This window comes from Phocoena phocoena, chromosome 13 (genome assembly GCF_963924675.1).
Source record: "Phocoena phocoena chromosome 13, mPhoPho1.1, whole genome shotgun sequence".
In the NCBI taxonomy this organism is placed as follows: domain Eukaryota; kingdom Metazoa; phylum Chordata; class Mammalia; order Artiodactyla; family Phocoenidae; genus Phocoena; species Phocoena phocoena.
The window spans coordinates 2,496,210-2,506,605 of record NC_089231.1 but is presented as its reverse complement, the minus strand read 5'-3'; positions in this window follow the sequence as shown (position 1 = coordinate 2,506,605).

Here is a 10,396-nt window from a genome sequence, read left to right as displayed (position 1 = left end):
GAGGCAACACAATTAAAATACAAAAGAAGACTTGTTTATTGAAATATTATTTATTATAAAAATCTGCATAGAACTAAGACATATGACAAAAATGAAATGTGCAACTAGTAGACGCCTATGTATTAAACATGGGATGGAACTGTGAACAAGATAGACCCTGACCAGTGGCTGATCCGACAGTTTAGTGGAGAGATGGATGTTCATAAAAGATACCCCTAGGTGTGCTTTGGTAAGTTATGTACTACGAGGAAGAAATATGGGACAATGAGAGCGTATGTCAGGGGAACGTGACCTTCTCTGGGAATAAAGGTCTTTTGTGAGGATGTGAAATTGAGCTGATGTTCAGGCAGTAACCTTCAGGCGGTGTTTCTCGAAGTGTGGTTTCTGGAGCAGCAGCGGCAGCAGAAGCATCTGGACCAGTTCCAGCGCCTGGAACTTGTTAAAATTGCAGACTCTCAGATCTGACTCCAGACTCACGGGATCTGCAGCCCAGGACGGGGCCTCTGTCCTGTGTCCTACCATCCAGGGGATTCTGATGCACGGCATGGTCTGAGAGCCACAGGCTTAGGAGAAGAGTCTAGGCCGAAGGTAGACAGTGGTCCAGGCAGCAGGTGCATGTGATGCTAATGGTCAGATGGGACGGACAAGCATTAGAAAGGGACGGCAATAAACGCAGCTCTGCTGAAACAGAAAGAAGGACGACTCAGAGACTGGATTCTGGAGAAGATGGCGGGGCCGTGTCCCTCAGGGACCCCAGGCCATGTTAAGCCCTGTGGGTTTTATTTTAAAAACAATAGGAGAGCTACGGGAGGGGGAACAGGTGGTGTGATTGTTGTTGGCGATGATGATATTTTTTAAAAAGGAATAGGTCAAAAACTGTTAACTACTTAAGAAGAAATATTGTTTTCAAAATCTTAGTAATCTTGTGGACTTTTATAACCACTGCACACGTAAAAAATCTTCAGTGTTTTGGTTGCACCTGTCTGTGAAGGTGGTCTAAAAGACCTGTGACGTGTACATTTTAAATGAGCACATCTCTGCTTCCTGTTTCAGATTATGAATAAAGAGGAGACGATTCATTTGACAGGATCTAGCAACAATCATCCTCTCAGTTTTGATTACAAACTCTATTTTAATTTTTATTTTATTTCTTAAAATAAATTTATTTATTTATTTTTGGCTGCGCTGGGTCTTCATTGCGGTGTGCGGGCTTTCTCTAGTTGCATCGAGTGGGGGCTACTCCTCGTTGCGGTGCACAGACTTCTCATTGCGGTGGCTTCTATTGTTGTGAAGCACGGGCTCTAGGGGCACAGGCTTCAGTAGTTGTGGCACGTGGGCTCAGTAGCTGTGGCTCGTGGGCTCTAGAGCGTAGGATCAGTAGTTGTGGCGCACGGGCTTAGTTGCTCCGTGGCATGTGGGATCTTCCCGGACCAGGGCTCAAACCCATGTCCCCTGCATTGGCAGGCGGATTCTTAACCACTGCACCACTAGGGAAGCCCCTGAACTCATTTTATTTTTAAATGTTGAACACTGATCTGTCAGAAAGAGAATTAAAAAGAACTTTCTCATTAGATTTAAGTCAGGCATTTAATTTCATCATGCCCTAGTTTTATAATTAAAGTGGCAAAAATCCCTGTGAAGAACACAAGAAAATAGGTAGAGTTACTATTCAATTCGCAGAAGCGTCTTTACACAGATAACCCTCCAAAGGGAAATATTTACTTCCATCATTACTCACTGACGTTAACGCATTGAATTAATGAGCATTTGGAAGTTATTATTGTTATTTTAGTACCTCAGGATATACATATTTCTTTCTTTCTTGGAATCCCTACAAACTATTTGAGCCAGAAAGGAAATTTCCCTTTACTCCCTACTAGTTTTACTCACCACCCTACCAAATACAGGGAAGGAAATACATCAAATAATTCAAAATTTGGCACTAATGCTATGTTATGTATCCAAAATTGGCAGAAACCTTGCATAAGATATTTTTTTTGTTCAGTTGTGTTGAAACACAATTTTTAAACTGAAAGTGTGTTAGTCACAAACAGACATCCTTCAGAGCCTAAATGTACGTAAGGTAGAAGCCTCGGAGGAACAGCTGACCACCTGCCGTTACTTGCCGGTGGGGAAGCAGAGGTGGCGCAGGGCTAGAGGGACGCCCATGTGCTTAGGGCTTCCCGTATAGTTTGAAGCTCAGTGTAAAGATTAGAATCTGGCAACTGCAGCCCAAACACCTCCTGTGTTTTTCATTATAACATATTTAATTTTCTTTAAAAGCCCAGATAAAAGAGAGATACAAGCCAGAAGAGCAGTCTTCTTGAAAAGTCTCAAGAAAGGGTTGGCATCTCCTTTTGCCAAGAGGCAGTTTCAGAGCCTTGGTATTGGAGAAGCTCTGGGTCTCGCTCTACCAGGTGGGGGCGAGCGCTGTCTCCCTCTGCTGGGGCCAAAAGTCAGAGTCCAGGTGCTGGGTGATTCCATTTCAGGTGAGAGAGAGAGAGAGAGAGACAAAAATCTGCAAGCTCGTTTTGCTCACCGCACGACAGGCCAATGAATCGGAGATGAGGTGTTGAAGCAAGAAATGCGGCTCTATTCAGAAGGCCGGCGGACCGAGAAGAGGGTGGACTGGTGTCTCTGAAAAACCTTCTTATCGGGGTTGGGATGCTGGTTTCTTTTATAGCACAGAGATGGGGAGGAGATGAGGAAGTAAAGTAAAAAGGTCATAAGTTTTGCAGATGTCCCCTGGAATGGCCAGCTTCGGGGAGGGGATGTGTTAATTTCTTCTATCCTGCAGCCAGCCACAGGTGGACAGGGTCCGGAGGTACAAAGGCACTTTGGTTTAATATTCGGGCAGAGGGGCAGGGTTCCCTGAGGCAGCCCATTATGTATGATTATATAACAAAAGCAAGGAAAAACAAAGGTTAAAGTCAAAGACAGATGAAACACAGAGTCTGGTTTAGCTCTTTCCTGTTACATTACCTCCAAAACTCATTGCTAATACATTTTTCCTGGTTTTTTGTTTGTTTGTTTTTACAACCTTGGACCAACATCTGTTAGGAGGGAGGCAGCCTGGAACGCTAAGCTGAGGACAGGGAAATGGTCCAGCCCCGAGCAACTCCCCGTGCCCAAGGACCTGCGAATTAGGACAGGAAATACAGCACACGCGCCGTGCCAGTATTTGTAAGCCCTGATGTGTAGCATCCCTTTTGATCTTGACTGTGGGCATAGTTTAGAATGCACAGAATTATGTCAAATTCCTGAAACCTCAAATTCCTGTCTGGCTCTGCTCTCAATCGTCTGAAAATATTCAGAAGTCACCCAGATCAGACTCAGTTTCCTCACTAAGCATGATTTCCACACTTCCTGCTTTTCAGGGTACTTAGAAACTCCAAAGGAAGCCAGGCGTGAGCTACAGGTTGGAAAGAAGAAGGGACCATGTGAGTGAGGTAACCCCGTGGACCGCAGGATTCAACTCGTCAGCCAGCAGCTGTCCAACGGTGTATTTCGTTTTTCATATCTTTGGACAAAGAGAGCTGGGAGATGGATCTTCTGTAAGAATGTCCCTGACATCCTGACAAACCACTCCCGGACTTAGCCAGCCTTCCAGAAAATATATTTTCGTGGAGAACCTGATGGCCCTTTTATAAGGCTTTTCGTAATTGTAGGATCAAACCTCTTTTCACAGTTAGAAGTGGCAGAACTCACAGCTGAATTTCCTTCTCAGTGCAAACGTTTGAAGAGCTTCACTTATTCTTTTCCAAACGTGGGATATGACCATTTTTTGACCGGTGCCCAAAGGTGCAACTTATAGCCTATTTTGCATAATATTTTAATGATTACTTATGTATTATATTTTCGTCTTTAGTGACGAAAGACTTAAGTTTGTTAGAAACTTCACAACTTTAAATCTGAAGTGCATCTACAAGCAAGAGAAATAGCAGCTAACCAAACAGCAATCTGACGTTTATTCACATTCTGTTTTTTAAACACTTCTTAATGAATATTCAATGACATATTCAATGCATATTACATGGCCATCAATAAACAATTATCAACTCCACTGTAATGTAACATGGGTACTTGCCAGAATTCTGCAAGAGGAAACAAAACATTCAAGAAAGTATTCAGAGCAAGATTCCCAAATTCAAGTGAGATTTGAAAACAGGTCCTTCATCGAGTTAAAGCAAAGTTGAACCCAGGGGCAATTTGACAGAATTGTTGAGGGCTGACTTTCTTACAGCAGGGTGGCCAAACCTTGTCGAAAACTTTTCTGACAATTTGTTCCGGTAACTTCCTTGCCTTGAAAGTTGTCCAGGTTCAAGTTTTTGCTGTCAAAGAAGTTGACCAGAAAAACTCTAGAAATAGTTAAGGTTAACGATTAGATGCTCTTCCAAACTTTTCACACTGAGTTGTTTTTTCCATTTTATTTTGAGCTTTGGAAAACGTATTTAATAATTATTTTTGAAGTATACTGAAAAACACATACGGTAAGAAGCCTGAAGCTCTTCTGATGGTGGATTATTCCAAATATGCGACGACTGTATTTAACTTTCATACCCTGGCAAACCTATCTTCATGTATTAGCCCCTCTAAAGAGGCAAAACTATCGATTCCTTGGGAGAATAATAACAAAGTGAGGCACTGAATCGTGATGCAGACCAGTAATCGCATCATGTTTTCTTAATGGTCCTTTTCTTTAAAAAATAAGTAGTAGTTGATTTTCCTTTTTGGAAAATCCTATGTAACACAATACACTCTCACGTTGTAAACTGTACGTGCTTCCTGGCCTTTTAAAAGATTCAGTGTTAGAATTATGCTTTCAAAGTCACTGACTGTCATGTTCTCCTAGAGAATTCTCAATTCACAAAGGCTTCATAGCTTTGTGTAACAAACTCAGTTACCTTTCTAGCTTTAAAGACTTTGAAGCCAATCGAGATGACAAGTATAACTTTGAACCTTAGTAGCAGTGGCTGATGTAGCAAAAATAGAAATGAAGTGTCCCCCCCCCCAGAACAAATCACCCCTTGTAGTATTTGCTTTTCAGAAAAAAAAGCCACGGCCAATAACCCAGAGACAAAAGGACCCAATTACCCGGCGACCTGGCGCCAGCTGTGACTGTTTTGAAATAACGCAGGAAGAAGAAGAATGCAAGACTTTCACTACTTTTGTTAGACCCAAACGGTCTACGAAGGATTCCAACTCGCCCAAGAACCGCCAAGAGTCGAGAGCCGCTGCAACACGCAAGAGGTTTATTAGGAGCCGATGCACCGGGGTTCCCTGAACCTCACGCAGGAGGCCGATGGGGAACCCCTAAAAGCGGAATCACATACTTTTTATAGGTTTATTTACTCATAGGGCGGGTATATTCTCACAATGATTGGGTAAATGTGGTGACTTTTGAATTCATTGGCTTAGGAACTTTTGCCCCACCTTCTGGCCGTTATAGTTGTCTGTTCATTGTGGCGGTTAGGGCGTATACCTGTTACGGGCAACTGGAAAATTACCCGCTGTCTGGCAAGTCCCCGTCAACTGAAAAACTCCAAGAATTGGTTTCGATAGGGAGAAGGAGTGGCGCACGATAGGGAGAAGAATTGGTTTCGATAGGGAGAAGGAGTGGCGCACGATAGGGAGAAGAATTGGTTTACGGGAACAAGTGAGGGGGTGGAAAGTCCCTAAAGGCCCCACACTTTGATCCTTATCATATACCCCGGACTGCGAACCCCACATATAAAATCTTCTCCGATTCCCGAAGGGGGCTGGCCCAGTTCTTAAGGCGCTAGCCGGCTGTGTCTTCCCTCCTGTCTGGCAGAACAATAAAGCCATCTCTCTCTTCCTCCAAAATCTGTCTCCGTGTTTCTGTTCGGCATCTGTGCACAGAAAAGCCGAGATTTCGGCAATATGACTTCAAATGTTCACTTTTCTCTATTTGAATGGACCCAGGAAAGGTGGACTTGGCAAATCTCTGTTCTGATGTTGCAGGTTCAGAAAGTTACAAGACTCAGATACGGTGTGCTTTCAATGAAATGCAGCTAAGAATCACAGCTAAACACAGTACCAAGAGAGATGGGCTTAGAGAGACCAAGCTTGGGAGGAAAACATACCTGCACTAGAAATGAAAGTGGTTTTCACCATAAAACTGGAGATTCATCCTGGAATAACAAGATAATTATGAGATTCTTAGAGCTGATCATCCAGTTTGCTTTATTTATTATAAAATTCGCTTTTGTTTGCGTCGTACCCACGATAAATGTTTCTTTTAAAAGATTCTACCTGGTGTGAAGCCCCGCAGACTCCCCGCCTGTCCTAAGAGGTGTGTGTGTGTGTGTGAGGCCTCCCTAACCGTGGATATGGACACTATCATGGACCCTCTATTCTCCATGAAAATGTGTAAGAAATGCAGCGCGTCTCTACTGTAGGAAAATTAAGAACACTGGCTGAGCACCAAGCGCTTCAGTACTTAGAATGAGGCTTTTAGTCCAGGCTCATCCCTGGAACTTCCACATTTTTCACGCTGGATTTTTTCAGCTATGGCAGTGGACGTTACACCTTCGCGTTCCCCTCGATACAAACCGGCAAAGCTGCAGCAAGAAGGCTATCGTGCCCACCCCAGCTCAGACAGCACATGTGCTGCCCCCAACCGGGAAGGACCAGCACCTCCAGGTGGCCACATCCATGGACCAGAGTCCCCACCTGAGAGGAAACGTAGCTGCCCCATCTGATCAGACCTCACGCTTACCTGTCCCCTACAGGTGCCCACCTGTTTCAGAGTCAGAGGTACCTTTGCCTCATAGCTTCTTATGGAACTAAATCCCTGGTTCCCAGAAAAGTATTGACTCTGTACATTGGCTGGGCTAGAAAATTACTGATGAGCTCTGGAAGAGGGTGGGCTTTGTAAAGGTGATGGAGGCATCCCAGAGGTCTCAGGAAAATGCAGTATGAAAGCCTGTATCCTTTACATACGATTTGAAAACAAACATACTATTACATATTTGCACATGTGATAGAATATTTTTACAATAAAGCACAGGAAAGATACATAACTTCAGAAAAGTAGTTAATTACTAGGGGAAAAGAGGAGTACACAGATGTATTTGGGTCTTGGTTTGACAGTTAAGGGTTGATTTCTATAAAAAATAATAAAGAAATAGAGCAATGATAATTTTTATTACATTTGGGTAATAAGAACCCCAAAGTCTATTAATTTTGATTAGACTTTCAAAAAGTTTTAGTGCCTTAAAAAGACTAATCTAATGAGACAGTGCCAACTAGAAGACATTTTTTCCTTATTTGGGCAGTACTGCTTGAGGGCACTTTATAACAATACTCTGAATCTTCCGTTTTCCTGTCAAGTTAATCAAATAAATTGTGCTTCAGTTTTAAAATATTAAAAATAAAACTAAAAGTGAACTTATTAAGGTGAATTATGGGGCTCAGTGTTCCCCTCAAGGGGCTGGACACCATCAGAACATGCCCTGTCCCACACTGGGCGTCACTTTGCATCTTTGGAGCAGCAGAAATGGCTGTTTCACACCTTTTTATGCAGGACGATGCGTTGTTTCCATTGACCACCATGATATAGAACGCATTAGATGAAGGTCCAAGACTTCCACAGATTTCACGCGGGATCAGTGGATTACAAGTTATTGAATTACAATTAAATTTACTTTGGTGGATCTGAGAGATTTTAAATTACATTTCATAAAACACGTGGACAATTTTTATCCCATAAAAAAAGTGACCACTTGATTTCCCATTATTGAAGGAAACACAAAATACTGGTTTTTTTTAGAAGGTGACCTAGTAAGAAACGTTGAGTCCATTTCACCATTTAGGTAATTCATTTCTCTTGTTGGAATGCAGTTGATGGGAAAACAATCTCAGTCAGTCTGGGAACTAATGTCCATGGGTCACCTCCTTCATGTCAAGCCCGAGGTCCTGGAGACCCTGGAACAAGTAACTCAGAGCTGCACCCTCCCCACTGCCCCAGAGCTCACATTTCCGGAGTTAAAAGATGGGAAGTGCAGGCTGAAATGAACGGGGCAGCTCCCACTGTGGTGAGGCTGCCAGCAGGCAGTAGGGCAGTGGTCCTAGAGCCCCAGTGAGAATCAGGGTTACCGGCGGGTCGTTAAGGCACGGAGACTGGCCCTGCCCTCTGCTCACACCCAGAGATGCACGACACAGAGAGGCTTATATTCTAGTGGAAGGGACAGAAAATCAGCCAATGAACAGCCGTTCTTTCAAAATCACATACTTCTGTGTGCCCACCGCGAGCCTGGCACGACTGGGTGCCCTGACACATAAAGATCTTCCTTATTTTTCAGCATGTTTATTCTTCACTGTCTACATTGTTAGAATTTCTGCAGCCCTTCACAGAGCACCTGGATTAGATTTCAGTCCTTCAATGTTCAAAAAAAGCCTAGTTTATTGTTACATCCTTCTTGGGTCCTCTCTCTCCTGCTCTGACCATCCAGCCTCACATCCCCACACCTGGATGCAAGGCGGACACCCTCCAGCATAGGGGCTGAGGGATGGGCACCCCTCAGCAATGAAGGAGGAGCCCTTCGACTCCAGGGTCGTACACTCTTTCGCTCTTGATTTTTCTCCCGTGAAGATTTTTTTTTTGCTAGAAGTGCCTTTTTCTAAATGCCGAGGGAGGACAAAAAAGGCAAGTCATGAAACTGTGCAGTATCACAGAGGCTCGCCCTTTGCTCGGCTGACACCTGGTGAAACATCCTTCTTTGCTGACACATACTTAAGAAAAAAAATTGGTTGAATGCATTGAAATTGGGAAATTTTTTGATCAAGGAGAAATAATAATAAAAAACCTATTAGATGCTTTATAAGACCCAGGACAAATGCAACAAGGAGTTGCATTTGTACAACTCCTTGTATAAATTTGTACATTCTGTGCATTTTTCTCTTGGGGATTAATGGTGGGAAATACCATCTAGTTGAACGTTTCCCAAGCTTCCAGAGGTAATTCAGCAATCACCTGGAAGAGCAATAAAAAAATAAAGATTCCCGGGCTTCCCTGGTGGCGCAGTGGTTGAGAGTCCGCCTGCCGATGCAGAGGACACGGGTTCGTGCCCCGGTCCAGGAAGATCCCACGTGTTGCGGAGCGGCTGGGCCCATGAGCCATGGCCGCTGAGCCTGCGCGTCCAGAGCCTGTGCTCTGCAACGGGAGAGGCCACAGCAGTGAGAGGCCCGCGTACCAAAACAAACAAACAAACAAAAATAAAGATTCTTGAGTGTGTCCCTTGGGGAGTCGAGTTCCATGATGTCTCTGGATACCCGCAGCATTTTCTTTGTGCCTCTTTTGGACCCTATTTCCTTGTCTTCTTTTATGGGCCTGGGAAATTATGATTATACTCTTCTTAAAAAATAGAAGGTCCATCCAGTATTATTTATCACGCGATAAATAAAGTCACCAACCCAAAATGCAACGCCAGGGTGCTAGGGGTAAGTCTAGCCCTACCTTCCTTTCTCAGTGATGACCTGACGCCCTGCCGTGATGAGCTCAGGTATGGATGGACATGGGGGAGGAGGGTCTGAAAGGCGTGTGCACGTTTGGAAGCCATTTTCCACAATGTCAGCGCCACGTGCCTGGAACCCTCCAGAGGATGAAGAGATAGAATAAATCCAGAAGGCAGATTGGCAGCTCGTAAAGGGTCGTGGAAGAACGAAGACGTGTTAATGTCTGAAGGGAGGTCTAGGCCACGGTGTTCCCAGACGGTCAGTGGGCTACATATCGCGCTGTGAGTCTCGGCTTGAACATTATCATTTGGGGGTACCCTGATGACTATCATTGTATTAATGCTGGGGACAGGCTTTCTGGTTTCCAGGATGCACATTTGAGGCTCCCAACACATTCTTGTGTTTCTGTAAGAGAAGGACTATTTCCGATCACTCAAATTAAATCCAACAAATATTCATTGAGGTCCAATTCCGTGTGAATCATTGTACTGGGCTTGTAAACATGAGGAAAAGATGCAGCCATATCCTGGTGGAGCTCACAGTTTAGTTCAGAAAGTAAACTTCAGAATTTCCAGGAACTCAGATTGTTTTCGGCATATATTTTGATTTGTACAATTATTTGTAGAACAACGGCAAAAGAAGAGATCCAACGTGATATACCTTTATATTTACAGTTTCCTACTGCCTTCACCGAAAGTGGGGTCCGGCTGCTCGCCGCTCAAAAGCCAATAAAGGGGCCAGCGTGGTGGAAAGGAAAGTTTGCTTTATTTCAGAGGCCGGCACCCTGGGTGGGGGGAGGGTGGACTCATGTGGAAAGGCCGACTCCGCGCGCACTGACGTACAGTGGGCAAGAGCTTCTATAGGCGGAGGGAGGGGCTACATACAGAGACAGCGCAGTCAGCTCTGACAGTCATCTTGA